General features: G+C 38.4%; 1 protein-coding gene and 1 non-coding gene across 31 annotated transcripts in view; both read left to right on the plus strand.

The window, feature by feature from the left end:
• Window positions 1–24972, plus strand: part of LOC129730917 (capping protein inhibiting regulator of actin dynamics) — a 281403-nt gene that overhangs the window by 215174 nt on the left and 41257 nt on the right. Inside the window, exon 1 of one of the 30 annotated variants that reach the window (XM_055690538.1) lies at window positions 14049–14378. The exons of 27 other annotated variants lie outside the window; for them this stretch is intronic. The gene's annotated coding sequence lies outside the window, so the exon portion shown is untranslated. Of the gene's footprint in view, window positions 1–14048; window positions 14379–24972 lie in introns of those variants that run through there. 2 more of the 30 variants (XM_055690540.1, XM_055690541.1) reach the window with 2 other exon arrangements.
• LOC129733496 (U6 spliceosomal RNA) lies at window positions 19447–19553 on the plus strand. The gene has a single exon (XR_008729576.1). It is a non-coding gene; the product is annotated as a U6 spliceosomal RNA (small nuclear RNA).

The following is a 24972-nucleotide window of genomic DNA, read 5'->3' on the forward strand; positions in this document are numbered from 1 at the left end:
CGTCGCTGCTAAAACGTGAAAAAGAATCAGGCAGATGGACTGTACTAGGAAGCGCATACTTGCCTGAGAAAGGTCCACGGGAGATCCCATCGCCAACCACAACCGAAGGACCAGGACGACTCTGTTGGCAGGAACGATCTGGAGCTGAGCGAACACGTCGCCAAAATGTATCGGGGAGCAGAACTTGGTTGGGTGGCTCAGGGACTCCCTTAGTACTGTGGGCAGTGCGTCCTGGTGGATGAGCTACGCGAACTAACTCTACTGAGTGAAACACCTCCTCCGAGATGGCAGCGGGTCTAGTTAATTGCTAGACGGAATAGTCGATCCGTTGTCTGGCATTATTTGCGCGTTTCTGATAAATTGGACAATTTGAGCTCCATGCTGAATGAATGTCAAAAATTTCATCACAGGGGGACTTTCGTTCCCTGTTATTGATTAGGTCTTTAGAAAAACGTGTGATTATGTGGTTTTATGGATGGAAAAAAAGAAGATAAGCAAGCAAAAAAAGAAAATGGAAAAAAATAACAATCTAAAACTTTGTTGGTGTTGATCGGTTTAGTGGTTTTATAAGTGGAGTTAAGAAGATAAAGCATGAAAAAAAATAAAAAATGAGAAATGAAACATCATTTTCAACTTTGTTGGACGACTTTTTTCTACTTCCGCGTTGCAGTTCTTGCTTATTTTCAAAAATAACAATTTAAAACTTTGTTGGTGTTGATCGGTTTAGTGGCTTTATAAGTGGAGTTAAGAAGATAAAGCATGAGAAAAAATAAAAAATGAGAAATGAAACATCATTTTCAACTTTATTGGACGACTTTTTTCTACTTCCGCGTTGGAGTCCTTGCTTATTTTCAAGGATTAGCTATCTACTAACCAGTTCCGAAGAGTTTGGCTGCGACCACATGCGACCAAGCGATTTTGAAAATTTGTGGTCCTTTCAGGAAATACCGTGAAAAAGCCGTGGAAAAAAAATCCGTGTAAAATCAGACCGTAACCGTAACAAGCGTGTTAGGAAAAACCGTGTTATTTCGTGAAACCGTGCAAAAAAGGCGTGTAAGAACATCCGAGTAACAAATATCGTGCAAAAAGAGAATCCGGTGTATATAAAATCAAACATAGGGTAGGGAACATATTTTAAGCAACTTTAGGAACCGCATGTGTATTCAGACGAAATACTCGAAATATGTTGGGTGAAACTCAAACAGTAGTATATAAATCTGTTCGCTATCGTTTTCTCTGTCAGAACTTGTTTTCAGATTGTAAAACTAAGTTAGCAAACTTTAACAATCATCAATCAAAGTTACCAATCGAGGGACAATATTCCAATCACCCGGAACCTATTTTAAGCAGTTTCCATATGTTTTGCAGGCGTTTTTTTTTTCAGCATCCGAAGTGGCTCCTGAATGGCTGCAATATATCTCGATTTGTTTCAATTGCAAATTGCAATCGATATTGATCAAAATGCAGGAGTTTGAGGCCTGTTTTCTTCGACTGATTAAAATAGGCGCTGCTGCTTAAGCCGTTCCCTACCCTATTAAACATTACATCTGACTGGACATCCTGATAGGCAAAAAAACGAGTTTTGGCCTCTGACCATTATCTGCAATTCTGAGCAAAATTTAAGCACTTGAAGAGATTTATTTGTCTTAGACTCGCTTTATGTAAATACATATTCTACCATATCTCCGGGACGACTTGATCGATATTCACCAAACTTGACTGAACATGTCCTTACACATTAGAGGTAAACAAAGGTGTTGTGAAATGGATGGGGGCTCACTGAAAGGGGGAGAGAGGTTAAACTCCGAGCAAGTCCATATATAATTTCTGTTTCTCATACAAAAAATACACGCTTCTATCAAAATTTGACCGCAATACAGTCACAAATGATTTTCAGCAACTTGTTTTGATTATAACAAGTAGAAACAATACCGAAAGTGTTAAAAAAATTATTAAAATATTTTGTCCGCTTGCTTGTATGAAAATGTCTCATAGTACACTGACGATCACGTTTTTACGTTTTTCACGATTTAAAACACTGTGCAGTATATAAAACTACTGGCTGACCCGGCAAACTCCGTCCCGCCCTTTTTTTCTTTAGTTTAATAATTTCGAACATTTTTAATTGATTCTACATGCTTTCAAAGATTAAACCTTGCGATTTGTTTATAGTTAGCAAATGCATGACGAATCAGTTATTGGATACGTTCGAAATCAAAAGACAAATCGTTTGAAATGATTGGTTTTATCGGAATGATAACATCCTCGCCCTCTGACTTTCGTACATCACGCTGTTTCTGGAAATACTGATATTGTGTTGTTTTCGGGTATTTTCTCATTCCGGAAATATTCATATTGGGTGGTACCCAGTCATTTTGCGCTGTTTTCTAGAAAACGGAAGTTACCATTTTAAAATTTAAAATGGTATCTAGAATCGATTCTTGGCTTCTATGTATCATCCTGTTTACGATCATTTTCGGCTATTTACCAGAAACAGGAAGTCGTCATATTGGATTTTAAAATGGCATGCGAAGTCAATCTCTGCCCTCTGGGCGTCATTCTTGTTTCGGAAATATTCATATTAGGTAGTATTTGACATCGGGAGTCGCCATCTTTGAACTAATAATGGTGTATGTGGTCGATTTTTTACTCTTGTCTATTATTTTGGTTCCAAAAAACCCAAATCAGGTGGTAATTAATCGTTTTGGGCTGTTTTTTTAAAAACCGGAAGTCGCCATCTTAGAATTCAAACTGATGTTCGTGGTCGATTTTCGGCTTCTTTGTATTACTACGATTCCGGAAATACCCATATTTGGTGATATTCGGACACTTTCAGCTGTTTTCCAGACACCGAAAGTCGTCATCTGGGACCGATACTTTACTTTACTTTACTTTGTTGGCTAACGGACCGTTCACCGGTCTAGGGCCGAACGAATTAGAGATGTCCAGCTTCCTCTGTCTTGGACAGCCGTTCTCCAGTCTCCTCGTACACCAGCAGATCGTGCATCTTCTTCCACCGCGCACATCCACCGCGTGCGAGGCCTATCACGGAGTCGACGGCCTCTTCCTGGTTGTCTACTGAAAATAGTTTTGGCGGCTCTCTCGTGAGGCATTCTGGCTACATGTCCAGCCCACTGAAGCCTGTCCCGCTGTATTACCTTCACTATATCAGCATGTTTGTATGCCTGGTACAACTCGTGAATCATGCGTCTGCGCCGCACTCCATCTTCCAGTTTACCGCCAAGTATCGATCGCAGAACTTTTGCTCAAAAACTCCGACCACTCGTCGATCAGCTTCCTTCAGCGCCCATGCTTCATGCCCGTAAAGGGCCACCGGGAGTATCAGCGTTATTTACTTCACGGCTCATATTGTTGTCACATGTCACAAACGTACCAAGATAAACGAATTCGTCAACCACTTCAAATCGTTCCCTATCTATCTCCACCTCAGCACCAACACCAAGGGAACTCCCACGCTCTCTGCCAGCTACCATGTACTTTGTTTTGGCAGAGTTAATGACAAGCCCCAATCTCGCTGCTTCCCTCTTAAAAGGTACGATTGTCCGGTGGATCGCATAGTACAGGCGCTCGCTTCCCGCTTTTAGAAGTTCGCTCAGCTCACTAATCGCCTTTTTCACCTCCTCCTGTGTTGGTGGCTCCACAGCTTGTTCGTCACTCATAATTGTCATCCTGTTCTTGCTCTGCTCATCCGACTCCTCAACGTTCAATAGCGCCTGAAAATGCTCCTTCCACCTGGCTGCAGCCGTCGGTTTATCAGTAAGCAGGTTGCCGTCCTTGTCATTACACATGACCGCCACAGGGAAATTCCTGCTTCCGACTCTGTTGACAGTGCTATAGAATCTCCGCACGTCGTTTTGAGCATAGTTGTCCTCTGCGCTGGCGAGCACCTGCTCCTCGTACTCGCGCTTCTTCCGACGGTGGGTTCTCTTTTTGGCAGCTCTTGCCCCCCTGTACCTCTCTCTGTTCTGACGCGTAGCCGCAGTGAGCATGCGGCTCCTGGCACGGTTCTTCTCATCTGTTGCTCTCTGGCACTCGGCATCGAACCAGCCATTAGGCCGTCTTCCACGCGTCGTATCTACCACCTCTCTCGCAGTCGTTTCAATGGCGCCGTAGATACTGCTCCACAGCCAATTTATGTCTTCCACTCCTTCCTCCTGCTGTCCTGCGATCCGTTGATCCAGCTCTCTGGCGTATTCTGCTGCCACGCCATCAGCTTTCAACCGCTGAATGTTGAAACGCGTCGTCCTCTCTGTGCGAGATTTCAGCACGTTCGACAACCGTGCGCGAATCTTACAAACGACGATATAATGGTCAGAGTCAATGTTTGGTCCCCGAAAAGATCTAACATCAGTAACATCCGAAAAGTGCCGTTCGTCAATCAGTACGTGATCGATCTGGGAGCTGGCTTCTCCATTTGGATGTCTCCAGGTGTGCTTCCGAATATTCAAACGTGGAAAATAGGAGCTACATATGGCCATTCTTCTGGCCGCGGCAAAGCTTATCAGCCTCAGGCCGTTTTCATTGGTCGACGAGTGGAGGCTATTCCTTCTAATGACCGGACGGAAGAATTCCTCTCTCCCAACCTGTGCGTTTGCGTCTCCGATGACGACTTTTACGTCGTGTTTTGGGCACTCGTCATAGATTCGCTCAAGCTTGTCATAGAACTCATCTTTGACTTCATCGGATTTGTCATTTGTCGGTGCGTAGGTGTTGATTAAACTGTAGTTGAAGAATTTGCCCTTAATCCTCAACACGCATATACGGTCATCTACGGGCCTCCACCGGATGACTCTTGTTTTCTGATTTCCCAGCACTACGAAACCGACGCCCCGTTCCGTTGCTTTGCCGCCACTGTAGTAGATGTGGTACTTAAAAGAAGTGCGTGCAATAGGGTCTATTGTACGGAATTCCCTTTCTCCGGAATTTGGACACCGAACCTCCTGAGTCGCTGCGATTTCGACTCCCTGCCACTGTAGTTCTCGAGCAAGCAAGCCAGCCCGCGCCGGTTCATTGAGGGATCGGACGTTCCAAGTACCCAGTTTCCAATCGTTTACCTTAATCCTTTTCCGTGCTCGTAGCCTAGGTCTTCGCCGATTGATTCGTTCCGTATTTCTAAATTCGTTGTTCGTGGTTGAAGAAAGGTCGCGGGAACCTCACCAGGGTCGCGATACCTACATCCTGCTGATGGGGTTGACATCTTAGGTGTAGCTGGCGGGATACAGCATTCCATAATTCAGCCGCCCGCTCTGGGACAGACGCTGTTGTACGCCGCCCCTAATATGGGGATACAGCCGCGTACGACTTCCTGCCCAGTCGGCATCTGAGACGATATTGGGTGGTATTGGACCATTTTCAGCTGTTTTTAAAAAACCAGAAGCTTCTATCTTGGATTTAAAAATAGCGTCTGTAATCGGAGCCCGGGAGGGGTGTCGAGCATCCATGAAAATATTGTTCTGCTTCCAGAAACATCCACACGCCAAATTCGGTTCCATTTGTTTGATTAGCTTTCGAGTTATGCATAAAGTTATGTTTCATTTGCACGAGAGCCCTCCCTTTCCCTTGTCGAACCACTATATAAAAGTTAATTACCCTCAAAAACATCCGCATGCCAAATTTGGTTTTATTTTCTTGATTAGTTCTTGAGCTATGCAGAAGTTTGTGTTTCATTTGTATGGGTTCCTCCCTTCCAGAGTAGGAAGGGCCCCTCCACATGCCAAACTTGGCTTCATTTGCTTAATTGGTTCTTGAGTTGTGCAGAAATTTGTGTTTTATTTCTATGGGATCCCTCTCTTCCAGAGGAGGGGGGGGTCTCAACACATCATAGAAACCTTTCCCGGTCCCAAAAACCCCTGCATACAAATTTTCATGACGATCGGTTCAATAGTTTCCAAGTCGATATGGATCAGACAGACAGACAGACAGAACTGCATTTTTATATGTTTAGATTTGGATTGCGAATATGGACGAAAACTGAAGAATGTAACTCAAACGCTATTTCTACTGTTTCCGTGCCGTGTCCGAGTCGTGTCCGTTCCGTGGCCAGCCTTAGCCTACCTACACCCGGTGAGAGCAAAAAAAAAGGTTATCACTTCAAATTTTGCCAGGAATTTTATCCGAAAATGAGTGCCAGATTTTTGCCATTATTTTTTTCGTTAATACAGTGTTTTTCGTAATAGAGATTAATATTTGAGATTAAGGGGGTAGATTTCATGTAAATATTTTTTGTTTTGAACTTCAACTCGAAGTTTTTTTTATGAAAGGTGAAATATTATGTTGCTTGAAGAATGTTTGTCAAAGAACTAAAAGTTCTATCTCTTCCAAAAGAAGTTTATGAATTTTGAAGCAAGTACCCTTTAATGTCAGTTTTTTAACTTTATCTTCTTTATTTTTATTCGTACATGAAAATAATGTTTTAGATAAATCAGGATAACATAAAAATACATCTTTTACTATCAGTTCTAGTTATTTTAGTTTTTTATTTATTGCAGACTCTGTTCAATCCATAAGCAATGTTTAAGGGAGTTTATCTAGAACGTGCGCAGGGATGCGCAGCCAACCTCAGTAACTTTCGCGGTAGAATATTGTGGAACTGTTGGGAAAACTGCGAATGTAAATTTCAATTTTTTATAATTCTATAGCGCTTAATAGCGCTTTAAGCTTAGATATAATATCAGGGTTGATATTTGTTGACACTCTTGAGTGAAAGTGAAAAAAAGCATCCATAAACGTTGTTTTTTTACAATCCTTTCAGAGTTCTCCCTTCCCGCTTTTTGCATGGAAGTGAACTGTCAATACACCTCATTATATTTCATGCGATGAAAGCAAGACAACAAAATCAGTTTATCAGTTAACGAAGATTGTCAAGGCATCGGTCAGTGTCAGTGAAAAAGTGTTTCGGTGAGGTTCATTTTGGTTGGGTGAACTGTTTGTTTTGCTTTTTCGCTTTGAAGTGAAGATCATTTGGTTGGATTTGTCGTCAAATTTTATTCCGTAACCGTGAACGATGCCCGCGATCTATTTCATCTTAGTATAACAGCACGTTACTAGGACGAAAATCTAGTGTATCTGAAAGAGTGCTGCGATCATTGGAAGTGAAAATTGAAAATGATTGGCTGTAATTTTCGAAGAATTTTGCTGAGGAAAATGACTTTTATCAGCACTGTATAATATACCTAATCCAGAAGGGACTCGGACCCGTAATCTCTATACCTTCGGCATTGTGTATCACACTTCAACATTGTATCACACTTTGTTGCGCCCCGTTCTATAACGCATCGATCAACTACACACACTGTCTTGCGAGTTTTTTTGGTGACTGAGAGAAACTCTTCTCGCGTGCAAAAATAGCAGCACTAGTTGTTATCACTGTTGTCAACTGTACAGATTTATCTGAAAACGACAGATTTTCTCAGTTTTTTCATAAATTATTGAAAACTGAGGTAACATCAATTTTTGATGACTTTTTTTATTTTTGTATGTAGAAAAAAAAAGTTCTACAATGTTGTAGCCCTGAAAATTTTAAGTTAATTTGAAGAAGACAGTTTTTTCTATCTTTGAAAGTAGCCGATTATAATTAAAAAAACACCTTTTTTGCTCTATTTTTTTATATCAATTTTCACATCAAATCTACCTTTGAACGACTTTAAAGGCTACTTAAGGCACACAATTTGCTATGCTAACATCGTAAATATCTTAATTATACTAAAAGTTATTGATGTTTTTCATTAAAAAATATGTCTTTTTCATTTGTTTTTCGTTCTATTTTGGGGAGAAATATAATATGGTTTTCATTGGAAGGTTACGAACTCTCTTGCAAATGTTAATAAATTTTTCGTTTATAATGAATATATTTTCATGGAAAATGAATTGGTTTTTCGTTAAGTGCATCCCCCTTTTTCTGACAACAGTAGCAAAGAATCCAAAATTTGAGTTTTTACCTGTTGCGCAATCGAGAACGAGCCAGTCAGTGTCCTTCCTCCAGACACGTATTTCGAAAGAGCTGAAATTACTTTACGAACTAATTTCAATGTTGTCTTGATCATTTAAATAGATTGTCTCAATCAATCTGTATTGTTACGCCAAATTCCAGCGGTTGTAAACCAAAAGTTGACTGCTTTGTAACTACCTAAGTTACGCATGCCTTTGTGCTACCACCAAATAAAAACACACCTTCATAACACATATCAATTTTACGCCATTCAATTTTTTTTTTTTTTTTATTTGTTCAACACTAAACCAAGATGGACGATAAATAGACCTCCGGAAATCGTTTAAAATCTAAATGTCAAATCATAAACCATCAAAACGTGAATCAATCACTTGACTGAACTGAATAATTAGCATTATGCTCTCACATTTCCGCCCGATTCCAACTGCGACTATGATTGATCAATTAAACTCTACAACCACAGGCGCGCGCACACACACACTGGAACATTAATGTAATGTATTGTGCGCGATATATTATGCGAAATGCTACTTATGCTTGGCACCAATGAAGTCATCTTAACGCGATTTGTTCATTTTCGAGTAAATTACCTCAACTGGTAATAATCGTACTCGATCACATTATACTTCCTCGTTAAGCAGCACGATTATGCAGCTAATTTTTTTGACAGCAATTTGTAATACTTGGACAATTGTATTGCTACATATTCCATTATTCATAGTCGGCAGCCGATGTTTATAGAGGAGATATGAACTGTAGTCTGGATCAGTATTATTTTCTATTAGATAGAGAAACCGCTTTCGTCGCCCAATGGTGTAACGTTAAAGACAGGTAGTTACGTCGAAGAAAGAAACACTTTGAGGCGCAAATCCATTGTAATTAGTAATTACCTGTTAGGAGGTACAAAACTGAATGAAAGAGTCATTGAACTCCCTGTAAATTATTTCCGCTGATAGTTGAGTGGTAAATGCACTCTTAACAAATTGAAGTTAAAAAACCAGCCAAACCCACCGTTATTTAGCTTACTCTTTTGTTTTGCGGTTTGGTAGATTGTTTTTCGCAAAAATGAAACCCTCTACAAACGTTTGTTGTGTCTGCACAAGCACGTTTCTACTGCCCGCTGGTGTAAATTACCCCCGATTTGTCACTGTATGCATTCGTCCATTCAGTGTCAATGATCTCATCGTCTGGTTTTGCCACTGTTTGCAATACAAATTTGAAGAAATTTGCGAACCAAATTGCCATGTCCCCGCTAACGCAATGAGTCTCTTCCATAAGCGCCAGATTACTTTTACCATGAAATTAGTCGAAAGCAATCCGGCTATTAACACATTCGTGGTGACAGGCACTGTCTTGCGTGATTGTCTGAATAAAGGCGTTTGTCTGCAGTCGAGTTGGTGACGAATGATATGTTTTTGGCTGTGCCCAAAATTAATTTTGATGGGTGTTCTTGTTGATTGTTCAAGTAGCAGAGAAATTGTAGATATTTCACACATAAATGGCAATACCATTTTTAATAAAGTATTAAGAAATATCTTATGCTTCTCTATGAAAAGAACACCTTCACATCTGTTGATAAAAATCTTGACAAATTTTAGACTATTCAACTAATATGTTTTTTATATTTTATTTTATTTGCAGGTAAGTTACTGAACGGCCAGATAATTCCATCTATCGGTGAAGTATTATAAAATACATTGTCATTTTACCCGAATCTCATTGTCGAATTAATTCCAAACTGCATTCGCATAAATTTGTTCATTTTGAGCTCAACCGCTAACAATTCGATAAACAACGTGCTTGTTTTATCAATTTAGCGAATCCGATTATTCGTAATTGGTTTCCCGATTGCAACTAGGTACGGTGTGGGTTAGCGGACAACACCTGAGAGTACAAACGTGCCCGTATCCATACCACAAATGCAGCACCATCGTTTGTGGAATGACCGCGAGTTTATGATATCGTACAATCATTTCTACTCACACAGCTCTGAGCGGCTGCGCTCGTCGTTCGTATCTTGGATGTCGTTTTTCGTCACATTCCGATTTAAGTTGGGAGAAGATCGTCGCCTGCCGCCGTCGTATCGTCGCGGGAAGTTATGAGCAAAACAAAATGAAACTAGCGATGGCTGAGACGGCTAGTATCGATGCAACTATATGGTATACACGAGTGGTATAAGTGACCTAACCACCGCCCGCTGGTTGGTGACTGTATGTCATGAGAGTAAGACATCGATAGTCCCTTTGTGTTCTCCGAAACCATTTTAGACTAACTTTTGACAAGGGCTGAATATTTCATTATTTTTTTTTTTCAAATAAAAAACTAACATGACAAGTGTTATGACAACCAAGATATTTTTAGTTCCTATTTATTAACAAAGTTGTCCTTTGACGTAAAAACATTCTCAATATATTGAACAGATGAAGAGTTATTAACGTTTCTATTTTGAACATAGTCTTTTTTGAAATACATATTCAAATTTTCGTTTGATTGCATTTGAAATTGTTCACTTTCTATTATTTCGATAGTATTTTGCACAAAAACAGTTTTACAGCTTTATTTTATTGATCACTGAAATAAATGCATAACATAATTCCGGGCACATCACTCAGGAAATTTTTTTCTCAAGAATCTGGTAATTTCGCTGAATAACAGACGTGTCATCTATGGCAAAAATCAATCAGATTTCTCGGAGGAAGTTCGTTAATTAATTAATTGAAGAAGAAATCAAATTCTAATAAATAAATTACATGAAATAACTTGAAAAATAACTTGAAAAATATTATTCTCTATATATTAAAGATGCCATAAAATCCACCCTTCAAATACTTTCAGTCAATAGTTATTGTATTTGTACAATATAGAGGTATCAACAATTATGAAGTTCACTGGTTTAAGACACCGATAAAGTTTTTACGTTGAATCTCCGCCTTTTGAAACTTTGAAAAAATTTGTATTGAAAAATTAGGAAAAAAAAACATTTTTCATTGCTAAAACACCCTCACTAATTAGATACACTTTTCTACGTCAGTTGGTTGAAAACACGTAGAAATGTTCTATTAACAAAATTACCTGAAATGAATTGATCTACAAATTTACTGAAGAATATGTTCAGAAATTTTAGAAATTGGTAAGAAAAAGCCATCAAATTGTTTTCATGCATAAATTGTTTTCATGCATAAATTGTTTTCATGCATAAATTGTTTTCATGCATAACTTTATCGAAAAAATGATAAAAAGTTAACAATTTCAAATAAATTTTATGCTGTTTTAAAAAATAGTACATCTCCAGTATTTATTTCACAATATAGTACAATATTTATTCTTTCGAATGATGCCGATGGATATTTTGTATGTTTGTCCTAAACGGAGATATAAATATCTGAAAAGGGTTAATTTTCAAAAGAGAAATGTTAATAACTTCTCACTCCCTTTTTGCGTCAAAAGTTGCGTCCTTTTGTGCTCTTAAGGTCATCCTAAGACAACTTTGTTTTTAAATATGAACTTAAAAAATAGAGCAAAAAACTGTTTTTTGGGACCCACTCTGAGCCAATTACGCAAAGTTGCTTCAAATCGGTAAATTTAATAGCAAATAAAAAAGTTAGTTTTTATTTCGCTGATTTTAGGACCACCCTAATTTTCATTTGCACATAAATAAAGCACTAGCTATAAGAAATAACTTCTTAGCAAAAACTATGGCTCTAAAACCACAAAATCATCACATCGAACAGCTCATATCCGCCTAAATTGCCTCACTGAACCACTGTGCATTGGTAGTTCCTAGTTACCTACAAATTTCAATTCTTGTAATTTTTGTAATTTGCTATTTCCAATTTGGAGAATTTCAGTCTCCCTTCAGTACTTTCCTTGACTTCGTGTCCTGATAGTGTAACTTTCCAATTCGATTGAACGAAATAGCGATTTGAACGCGATTAAACGGAATAGCGATGTTGAACGGAGCTGCCATGTATATGACGAGGAAACCCATATGATTGTCTTAAATGCTTACGGAGAACTTACGAACAAACAGGCGGCGCGACGTAGGTGATGAAATGAAGGAATGTGAAAAAGGGATGGTTACCGTTGCACACTGCTTGTGTTGTGTATGGAGTACATAAGTGCATTAGCGTAAGTGATCACACGCTACCAGCACACGCTCAACTAACTGTTGGCAATGTCAAAACGGCTGAAAGCTAGCGCGCCAGATCCGTACATGTTTAGTAATGCTACAGATATGCCTGTATGACGGTGCTTTGCACATAGACGGGAGATCTAAAATCAGAGGAAGGTGGCCTCTAATCACTACTGCAAGGGTGGCGGAAACCTGGAAAAATATGAAAAATCAGGGAATTTAAGGGAATTCATTTTTCACTCAAGGAAATAAGGGAATATCACAGAAAATAGAAAAACAATCAGGGATAAAAAATTAACAGGGACGCGATTCTTTGTTAAACGGCTCGTTACGCTAAAACGGATTATTTTTTTTTTTTTCAACATTAAAGGCTAATGTGGGACCTCTTCTGTTTGGTTTCATATCCGATCAAAAATTTTTCAACGGGGTTTCCGAATAACGTTCATCTACGTTGCGTTTTTTTGTGCTGAATGCTGAAAAAAAACAGGAAAATTATTGTTATATGTCAGGGAAAATCAGGGAATTTAATTTAGAAAATTTATTCGCCACCCGGCCCAGAGTTCGTAATCAAAGTATCCGAATTCAATAGCAACCTGTTGAGAATGTCTCAGAACACTCATCCATTACATGACAGAGGTATGTTCTTGGAACTAAGGCAACAACACTGCCGGAAGCTGAAAAGTTAAAATTTTTCGATGATTTTCACATTAATGTAACTTATAGTTCGGATTGGTTCGGATGATCTAATGCCACCAGTTTGATCAGAAACATACAGGCTTTCATTTGCAATTGACTGTTTACCTTGAAACTCATTGATACTTAACTTACTTCATATAATATGATATATAAAATATCTTATTTACAGCATTTTTGTGTTTTTTAAAATGGTTCCTGGCAATATCGAGACTATTTATAAGTCTTCTAAGTTTACAGAATGATCAAACTAAGCTTCTTCGACAATCTCCATAGTTGGTTTGATGATAATTCACTACGTTGCACTTAATTGTTTTGAAAAACAGTGAACGGTACGGGAGCATCGAATGCAACAACAGGAAGCTAAATATTCATCGATTTCAACCAGCTGTAACGAAGGTAACAATACTTCTGAATACTTATGAGCTGTTAAAAGATTCAGTAGGTATAACACTTCAAAATGAAACTATGCAGAACATGTTTAATAAACTTTTGCTTTTTTGACTTTTGATCAGGTTTTAACTTGATTTACTCCTATGTGGAGCGGTCTGCCGGTTTTCTCTGCTGATCCGTCCTATGGAAGGCTGCAGTTTAATAGGCCATGTTATATTTGAAATCACCGCTTGCTGCGCTTCTACTTGCCAAAGTTCTGTTTGCTGCTGGTGAACCAAAGCGAAATAGTAAAATCAATTTGGATGACCATACAAAAAAGTTGCAAAAAAAACCATTTCAGTTGTAAAAAGCAAATGGTAACTACACAGTAAGAAAAACTGCCAAAATTTATGTCCAATAAAAGAAAAAAATATATGTATAAAGAACTGCTTCCATCGCTTATGAATGATGTGGAATGTACACCAAGGTCTTCGACAAAATTTCTGAACAAGAATTTTATGTCTCATTCAATGGGCAGAATTTGCAAAACATTCTTTTTCAGTTAGAAACGTTCTAGCTGAGAATTCAATCGCTGGAATAACGAAAGCGTACAAAAATGACTACGCGTGATCTACCGACATTTACGCCACTTATGCATTTACTTGCATTCCACCAAGCGCAGTCTTCGCTAGTACCCAGCAGCGGCACAGCTGTGACTAATTTCGTCTTTCATCAAACAGTTCGACTATGTGCGTTCCCCACTAAGACTACGCGGTCGCTCACTCAAGTGTTAGTAAGGCGTACGAAAGATTTCCATAAGCCGGTCATCGGCTGGGACCGCCGAGAGATTCCAGCTCGACTGGATCAGTAGTGCGCAAAGCGGCAGAGCGTTTAGAAACAACGAACGAATCGGTTCGGCACGACTTCGTTTACAAACACGCGTCCCCGGCCGTCGCCCGTTGGGCGATTCGCGTCATCTTTATTTGCTTTTGTTTTGGTTCCGCCTGTGAAACCGGTACACGTGCGTGAAACAGAAGAGTGCACAATTCGGTGCGTGAAGGAATTCGGTCGGAATCCGGGATCCGGTGTAACATTTCCGATCTGTTCGTTTAAACTTTCAGCTAGCGGTTGATGTGATGGATTGTGTATTTCCGGTGTTAGTCCCAAGTTGTTGTTTTACTCTTTGAACTGTCCAGCTATTGCCTTACAACGGTTGTGTTTGTTGGTAGATAAGATAAGAATTATAATGATGACGATGAGACGGGTGAAATTTTGCAACTAGGGTGGAATAATTTAGGGTATGACGATGTTATGTGAAGCCGCTATTTTCGAAGTTTATCATTCAGTCTATCAGCACGTTCCTTGTGCGAATGATATCATTCACGGTGATAAGAAAGCAAACTCTAACAATCTGTAAACTTGCCAAACCGGCCTAGAAAGAAGCAAACTCAACTCAAGGACGTTTATTGTACAAGCAAACCCTTGTAAAGTCAACGCTAGCTGCTATTGCTGATGGTGGCTATGTTGATACTAAACCAACGTTCTTCAGCCCCCACACATTCCAACAAAGGCCACATCGATGTATTTACTCGTATTTGACTACGCCATCGCGCTTGGTTTGATGCAAATAACCATCGCGGACCGTGCCGCTTTTAGATTAGTGTCCCGGTTTGCTAAATCAACAACCAGCCATACATCGCCCACGGCATCCACCAGATCGTGAGTTTCGTGTCATTCATGAAACTTTGGTTCATTCCAATGAACGCTGCTGAACAGAATGGAGCCCCTAAATGGAAACCTGGCGGCCTTTTGAGCTAACGATTTTCAAACGTATAACTGCAGCTGACTAATTGCCTATCAGTCGGTCATCCGCCACTCATGGTCTAACCACACCGACTAAAGTAAGCTGTAGCTATGTAGCTGAGTTATTCGAGAACTCGAAACCCTAAATGGAAAGCGGAAAACTGTTTCCGTCAAATGTTACTAGGATATGATCAGTCAGCAGCTCTACTATAAACAGTAGTAAAATCAACATGACGATGCTCTCCTTGTCTGTCACAAAACAACACAAAGAACAATAACAGCCGCAAGCCAAAGATCATAATTGTTATATCACATCACAGGTTATGATTCACAACAGTCCCGATTTATCTCCATGCTGTTGTTTCAAGACACGGCACAAGGTGCGAGGTTAATTGCACGGATCACGCTTTTTGGAACCTTTGCTCGCTCGTGTTTACAAATCATTCTCCGAGCATTTATTGCTCATTTTTATGGTGCCAGTCAACCCTTCACAGCATTCATTTCTATTTCTATTTCCTCCTTTTTCGAACGATCGAAAAAATCGGATGATTCAGATTGTGCCGAAGGTTTTATTTCAGTGTTTAGCGTTTATTGTATCTTCGCTCCGCATCGCACCGGGTGGCACTGGCACGACACCACGCGACATGGCGTGCTGGGTGGCCAAGAGATGGCTAAGACGACGCGCACAGGTAGACTGCTGACTGCTTGATTTATACTTCATGTATTTTTCTCGCATTTACCTACCGGTGGTAAAGTGGTTACATGATCTGTGATGCTAATCGCATCTGTTTCACTTTTGTGTTTTGCTACAAGTTCATTGGAACCGAACTTGTCTCTTGTCTTGTCATCATGCAAAATTTGATCGCATTTTTGTGCGTTTCGTTTGAGCAAGAAGAACGATAACAATGGAGGTTTATATTTATATAATTTAATCTTTCCCAATTTTCGTTTTTGTTTTGAACAGGTTCATACTTGTATAACAAATACTATATTGATCAATAGTTCGAAGGAATCCAGAAAATCTGGAAGGTTTCTCATCGCTACTTATGGTCTCAAAACTATGAAAAAGTCAATCTGTTTAAATTACTAAAAATATTAAAATTAGAAAACTTTTACTGACACACAGTGAACCCTGAATGAGAATTCCCAGGATACTTATAACTCAGTGACGAAATCTTGACAGGGATCGTTTCTGTAATACAAATCTCTTCAAATCGCTTATGGATAACCTGCTCATTAATTCCTCAAGAATCCAAATGTAGGAATCTCTAGGTTTCATTTTGAAAGTTCTATCGGATTCGCATACACGCATTTGTAAACGATCCGATTTGTCCTGGGAATAGGATATACGTTTTATGAAAAGTTTCAATTATTATGGTTCTACACGTTGTGTTTTTGAAATTCCATCGTAAAACTTTGATGGTATGGAGTATTATAATATATGTATCTAATGTTATTATTAGCATTTTATTCGCGTCTCTGCACATAATTAACACAAGTGAATAGCAATATATTCTACAATGTGAGAAAATTGAGATTAGGTTTTGACTCTGATGCACTGCCTGTGATCGCATAATTGTAACATTCGACATTTTATGGATTTCGTGCTTTTTATTGGGAAATGCTTAGAATAGTATGTACTTTTTACATCTGGAAAAATATGCTTATGTTTGTGTGAAAAAAGTCGTAAAAAATACCAAGTTGTTTTGTCACATAGCGTAAATAACAGCATAATTGTCACACTACTTAACTTTTTCAACTTTTTTGTCGAAAAAGTTTCCATCCAAATCCACATCTGCATCCTTTGGAACTCGGAAGTTATTCTGGTCCGGTAACCAACCACCGGTGATCCGTTTCTGATGTTCAGCTCATGCTTGTTGAATACATGAAAAACTTCTTTTTCCATGTGATATATTCCAAAAGTAGCTTGAAAGTGAAGGCATAAATGTATCATTGCAAAAATTTCAACCAATTTGACTTCAAAAGTAATATAAAATGTATACATAGTGTAAAGTAGTGCTTTCTTCATGATACTAAGTTTAGTTAAAGTGTCTATTTGCGAGAATATATTAGTAACAATGCATTTAAGGTCAAAATATAAAAGTGCGAATTGCTCGAACAACCAATTTTGCAAATGTTACAAATATGCGATTATGGGCAGTGCAGTCCCCTTAGACATTTTCTACATTTTAAGTTTTGTTTTTATTTTTTATCTGTGGAATGTAATCCCTGACATCCGACAACTTTATGTCTGCAGAACAACAGTATATACTGCTCGGCAAAAGCCAACTCGGATTTGCGCTTCTGAGAAGACGTTGGACTTGATTGAAAAATATAGAATTTGATATGTCTAGAAGTAATATTGACCAAGCACTCCTGTAAATGATGGTTAACAATCAAAAATTTCTCTTTGAGAACGATTCCATTTCGGCAAAACTAGATTATTTATTAATTTATTTGGCTTCCTCTAAGCTGAACCTGAAATGACATGATTCAAAAAGACTAAAAATTATATACTAAAAACATATATATATCAGCGAAATGAACTAAACAAAGCAACTGCATACGCACCTTGCATCCTTCTAGTATCAAGCTAAAGTTGCTTCAACTTCTTGAAATGCGAACAATACTTCTTTAAGCATGTGAACCGAATTAAAAATTTCAACAATTAACATTAACGAGGACAGATTATTCGACATGACTGGCGTCCCGGATAGAATAAATCCAACGAACACAAAAGCGTCGCAAAGATTCACTAGGATTCCTTATATTGGAATCGTGGGCGATCTCGATAAAAAATTCTGAAAAAAAATGCTCAAGACTGCCCTCTCTATGGGAGCAGGACTCTTGAATGAGAATCGTGTAATGAGCACCGTCGGATTCGAAAGCTTTTGCCTTTAAGGATTTTTCGCAAACGCCCGGATGAAAACATTAGATTCGCATAGATTCTCTAGGGCTTCCCACATTGGAATCGTGAATCCTGAAGAGGAAATCCTCAAAATTGCTCAGTCTATGGACATAGGATACTTGAATGTGAATCTTGGGTATTTTAGTGATATGATTTTGAAATGGTATGAGGAATGGATATGAATTTGATTTAATAACTCGGAATTAAAAACTCAAAAAACTCTGAAGTGTTAACTTCGGAACTGCATGAGATAGTAACAACAATAAATAAAATATAAATAATTCTGGGAATTTTTCAGAATTGATAAAAAGCATATAATATCAAAAATATGAAAAATTAAATTATAAAAGAAAAACATCAAAATTTAAAAAAAAAACAAAACATACAAAAAAAACATAGAAAACGAAGTTACGAATCTCCTAAAAATATAACAATGGAAGTAAATATACAATCATTCAACAAAGAAAAGTATTTCGGAGCATGGAAAATTGTGTACAAATCCAAAATCTTTCGAAAACCACGAGATCAGTTTAAACACTAATAAAAAGTAGATTCACATAATATGTTCATCAAGCAGACAGTATGTGAAGTAGGGAGAGCGAAAAATAAGCGAACTGGAAATATGATACAGATTTGGAAAATATACCGCATCCCGACGGGACGCATAATATGCAAATAAATTATGCAAGGTTGAGGAAAATATGTATAATTTAAAAATGAAAATTCACGGAAAATAAATTGCATTGCAAAGCACCTACAAATATTAAATAAAATAGCCCCTCCCTTAGTAATCTTCGCCAATTTCAAACGCCTTTCGAGGCTGTCGCAGATGGCACGCACGGATTCCATGAGTATTACAACTACGAATTTCTAGATTACCGCTTTAAGGTTGAGATCTTGTAATCAGTAAATGTCGACATCATGTAGAACCATCCAAAAAAGGCCTCCAGTTCAGATCTGAGAAGCTTGCGGTCATTCATTTTTATCCAGAAAATTCGGCAAATTATCTCAACAGCAGCCATGAACCAAGTTCACAGTATGCACTGGTATACCGTCTTGCTGGAAACATATTGGTCATCTCCAAGGCGTTTTCGAAGACCCGGGGCAACAATTTTCCCCAAAACTTTTCCTTTTGAGACCTTTTTTGTTTATTGTCACGATTTAGAGTCACCACCTTTCTGTAAGTCGACAGTCCGGCTCGTTTTTTAGCTCGATTCACAGTTATAGACGACACTCCCAGCTTGTTTGCGACATCTTGAACGGATAGGTTGAGATTACTCTTGAAACTACTTGCCACTCTTTTCGTCATTTTTGTGGCCTTTGAATTTCGATTTTCCCCAAACCTATCTTTCTGGCAGCCGACAAACGTTCTCGTAACACTTTTATTACGTTGGCGCCGGTTGATTTGGCCACATTCAATAATATTACCAACATGACGTGCGAGTAAAATTTTGATGCGCTGCTTCTCTTGCTCCGACGCCATTTTCAAAACTGAAGAGCAAATGTCAAAATCAAACATAAAGCATAATACTATACACACGAATCTTTAAAATTATGGGTGTTCAGGCTGTCCTAGCTTCGGCTGGACATATACTAAAATTGGAACGATACAGAGAAGATTAGCATAGCCCCTGCGCAAGGGTGTTCAGGTTTTTTTAAAGACGATTAAAATAATACGGCAAATTGAAGTTAATTTTGGACCATAACACTCTAGTACGATTACCAGATATTGCTTCATCGCACATTTGAAAAAAAAATTGACAGACAACCAAGATTATGCGTACAGAGTATAGAACTTTCACTTATATGTAACCAACACATGACGCTGAAAATACGTAACGCTAACCATTCAATAACTAAATTTACAAGAATGTACGAAGCAAATTTATTACAAAAAGTACGAATGGCTCTCATCAAGAGTGGCTTTCAGAATATCTCTTCCATTCATACACCATTCAATTGTGTTTGTGCAGTCTATCTCACATTCCTTTACTGTTTTTTATCTTCACTGGGACACAAATCAGCAATAACACTGATAGCTCGGGTGAATTGCAATGAACGGCCCGAACATGTACAACATTTTTTATGTGAACAGACGTAAAGTGTGAACGAATTGCGCCTGGTAAATTTAATCGTTCTTTTTTTCCGTCAATCAATCCTTTTTGTAAACAGTAGGAAATCGCCATTTCCTGCTTAATATCATGAGCTACAGTCATGATTCCATGGAATTCCATACTCTATGATTTTAAAAGCTGTTTTATTCATGGAAACAGAAACGGATTTGTTTCCGTGTGCAGCCAATTTGTGAATCGTTCAACATGCTGTTTTTATCTGCGAATTCATTCACGTTAAGAGTGCGATCAAGGGATTTATTGAAATTCCATCCAAGACGACAACAAAAAATAAACGGCTGAAAAATCAATATCACCTACCTCCACGAAGTAAAACGCCTCGCAATTTCTCCTTCCCACTTTGAAAAAAATATTCCGATCACGTTGCATGTAGCTTCAAATAGTCATTAAAATTATAATTAACCGAAGCCGCTTGCTTGCTCGCTCGCTCGAGTCGGGTGTTGCGTTGCTACCAGAGTTGTGGTCTATGTCTACAGCGCTTCAACCACACGTCAGGTGCCAAGATCAATGAGCAACACGCGTCCTTAGATGGTTGACAAGACATTCAAAGCGGATCAGAATTTGACACACATTGTAGTAAGAAACTGGCAAATGCTACGAATGTAGAGACAAAACGATGGAGACCCTTGTACGGAGGTGGTCAATCAACCATCGCTGCACTGCGGATCCCGTTTCCTGCTGCATGCTGCTATGCAGTTACCAGTGACAAGCAAATGAACCCCCGTTGAAGTAAGTTCATTCATTAGAAACCAGATCGCATTTCGATGGTGTTTGATTTCTGATGAGGTTATGTAAGACGACTTGCTGTGTCGCATCACCATATGCCATACCAGACACAGAGTTGGCAGTCTTGTGGGTGGTACATAATTTGTGAGCCGTCGTGGAGAAGCATTGACTTGTCTGTGAAAAATTAGGCCCGGTGGTAGTTACTTAACACTTCTCAGAAATTTGATCAATATTTTGTCAATGTAGATTGTTACACCGATAACTCGTTGCCCTAATCTGACCAATTTACAGAAACATATACTTTCCAACGCCAACCAGCATAATTAGGTAATGTCGGGTTGTCCGAGAGAGCTGACGCAAATCAGAACTGAACTCCAGACCAGGCAGCGCGACGCTTAGTGCACTGGGCCATTACACTATTTCGCAGTCAAACTGTGCGACCGCGATCTTGATTTGCTACTCTGTCGCTCTGCAATAAAACCAGCATTTTAGCGATTATACCTACATGTGGTTTGAACGGACTTTCAAGTATCCAAAATTATAGGCCTTAGGATTGCCGAGGCCAAACCTCTCACAGGGAATAATTAAATGCTGTGAGCTGTGAGTGTTTGTTCTTCGCACCAACCACAGTAAATTTGCAGCCACAAGATCAGAAACTTTGAACCATTGATGGCTTCTGAAGGGTAACTAGCTTTTAAATTTTTAATGCTCACAAACCCTTTGTTGGTTATGTATACAATTGAAAAGATGTACTCCACTACAGTTAGTCATACAAGTAACCGTCTTTGCAGTGAACTTGCACTTCAAATTACAAACAAGCTTGCTTCACTTTGTGAGCATAAACGTATAGTGGTACTGAGTACTACTCATTTGCTTTGTTGGTTTCGTCAATACCCTAGGGTATGAGTCCAAAACGGATTGCAATAAAATAGCCGTAATCATCACTTCGACGTGAATAATAATCTTTGCTATCGGGCTAATGCGAAAAACAGCTTAACTCTGCCCTTTCGCTTATCAGTAACGTTCACTGATAAGGTATTCTAAAATGACTGTCCGTCTGAAAGTTTCCTCGTAGGACCATGGGATTTTTAGTAAGCCACTTTCTAGTTTACTTTCTTCTGACATCATCAAGTGTTCATTAACTAAAAATTTGGACTGGTAAACAACACTTAATCTTGATGACGGTATCGCGTCGAGCGTAGGATGAGGCATTTGCTGCGCTTGTATCGTTGAATACTTTACTTGCACGTAGTGGGAGTATCATTGTACAGGTACAGAAGTACGCCACAATTTACTATGGCATTTTGTATGATCATCTTCAATACGAACGTATTTCCGTATTGTGAAACTGTAGTAAGTTAGACCAGACTACCATTACCTTCAAATTTGTCACGCGATGATGAAAGATGAACCTTCAACCATCAACCACGAATCCGATTCACTCTAAAACTGCTTTCATCAGCGGGTTGGCTTTCAATGTCATTCTGGGTCAATAGATACCATTATTTCATACGTTATCCAATGCCAAGATGTCGATTCGAATTCAATTTAACTCGTTTGTTGTTGATTTTTAATCCTGATTTGACGATAGCAAATTATTAATTAAATTAACAGGACCGAAAACCGTAAAATTAGTGCCTTCAAATATGTTGTAGTGTCTACTATTGATTTTTGCCGATTAAATATTTCACTCCTTTAGACATGTTTGATGGAAAATGTGACTTAACCCAATCACAGATTAATGCGTGATGCTATTTTAGGAAGATAAGTTCTTTTTACTCAAATCAAGTGGTTATCTTGTATTACGTTTCTAGATCACGCTTTAATATTTGTTGGTAACGGACTTTTGATTTAAAGATTATGTAGAATGGGAAGTATTAAAAGAACGCCTCACAGCAAATGTAACCGATCTGTAGAAACTGTTGTAGCTTAAAAAACTGTTGGTTGTATAGAAAAACTGTCTGAAAGAAACTAAGATTGCTTTTAAAAAAACATTATATGATACAATGAGTCTATTTGAAGCTCCATGGATTCTAGTAATTTATTATATTTTTAAGAACTAATTTAAATTTTTGTCTTTTTTTGTAATGCAAGTATGACTGTATGTAATTTTACAAGTATGCAACAAAATGAACGAGGTTTGAAGAATGTGATTTAGAGCTTTAGAAAAAATTGATGAGGTATATCCCGACAAGACTCGAACCAGCAATCTAATAAACTACTGGAAAGACATATTCTTCCAAGCCCAATATTGTATGATCCTCTATTACGTCTGTTCCTAACACACCTCGATCAACTAAACGCACCACCTTGTGAGAGTTTTCAACTGAGAGAACGAAAAAGAACTGGTTCTTCCGATAAACTAGCTCTTTTGATCTTCTCGCGAGCAGATTGTTTGCAACTATATAGATTCAGAAACGGTAACTAGATCTTTCGCTTTTTTCGCGTCACTTTTGCTATCCATTCGTGTATTTTTGTGTTTGTGTGAACTGTGGCAAGTTAATTTTTGATTGCTCTCGCGGCTGGTGGATGGTTACGCATAGCAAACAGCCGGTTATTGGGAGCTCAATTCGCGCGCAGCTTTGCGCTCGGTAAGAAAATTGAAAACTGTAAAGAATTGTAAAGCTTTCACATAGCTCTCGTTGCGTGTCTGATTAAATTATACTGATAAAAAAAAATAGAACGAAAAGAGCGGATTAGTGGTTAAAAAAATACTAGGTTACCTTAGTGAGCGAAATCGCTCTGAACCGCTTACTGTATTATTTTTCCCACTTCTACTGCTCCTATCCGCTTATCTGTTGCTTAGCTAGGACCGTCTTAATAGTCATCCACTAGTAAACTGATTGGTTTGAGCAGAAGCAGTCTGTTTTATAAACCAAAAAGTGCATTCTCGGTTTATTGGGTACATAATTCTCTCGATCGTGTTAAAAAACGCAAGCATTAAAGCATTATACGCAAGCATTAAACGATCAATCAAATCAATCGATATCTGCGTTTCAAAAAAGTGTGACCATTTTCAATAGTACAGTATTTGCATAATTAAAGCCCAAAAAATTTCAAGGCTTGATTCTGCGTTTTAGTGTCGATAGAAACAGATAACAAAAAAAAATATTACTGATGTCAAATTTACAAGCATCTCTTGTCAAGGCGTTCCGACATTATGAATACAGTGTAATAATAAAAGAGAAAATATTAACTCTTCATATTCAGTATTTAATTGGACAATTTGTTGTTCAATTAAATATCGAATATGACGCTGATTGCTCTGTGCTATCTCCGACAGTGGGAATTAGGCATTTTTTTTTTCAAAATACAGTGGACAGCTGTTTGCACACTGAAAATTTGATAGCCGAATACTGCAGAACTTTTCACTGGATTAACAACTGGCCAATGTACCTACCGCTGATGCTGCCGCTACCGCACAAAGGCAGTTTTTTATTACTGGTATATAATTATGTCGACCGTGCTAGGGGAAGCAGGCATCAAACGACCAATAAAAGGTTGAAATCTGTGTTTCAACAAGGCTTGGCGATTTGCAATAGCATACGCAAAAATTTTCCTTGTTACCTTAAAAGCAATAATGAAAAATTCTTCTTCTGGTAACAAATTTGTTTCATGAAAAACAATAAAATTCTTCTCCAGTCAAGTAACAACACATGCTGTCATATATTTTGCGTATGTTACGAGAGTACGACTATCTAATAATGATCGTTACAACGATATGCAAAATTTTCACTTGTTCCTTCAAAAGCAATAACGAAAGATTTCTACCTTCAGTCAAGAAATAACACATACTGTCACATATTTTGCACATGTTAATAGTTTTTTTCATCTTTATATCATTTACGTGTACGGAATAGAGAAAAAATATGACAAAAACTACCAGGTATCATTTTTTTTCGTCCTACAGTAAGCAAACGTTGATGATTTAAAAGACTTCATATGCGTCTTAAAAGCTCATCACGATTTGTAAACTGCGTTTGAGAAAAACACAGACATTTGCTTTCTTGCAAGCGGATGCAAACCATGCTTAAAACACACACTCATCGCTTCTTGGAAACTCATTAAGACCTGTTTGATGGTACAAAACTCGTGCTCATTTAGAAACCCATCTTCGCATCTCTTACAACTCTTGTCACACGGTATTACACCCTTCCGTTTCCAAGTTAACAGTTGGGAACGAAACAGTGATGTTTCTAACTAGACATTTGAGGCTGGCCGGTGAGATTCTGCTTAT

The sequence above is a fragment of the Wyeomyia smithii genome, chromosome 3 (genome assembly GCF_029784165.1).
Source record: "Wyeomyia smithii strain HCP4-BCI-WySm-NY-G18 chromosome 3, ASM2978416v1, whole genome shotgun sequence".
NCBI lineage: Eukaryota > Metazoa > Arthropoda > Insecta > Diptera > Culicidae > Wyeomyia > Wyeomyia smithii.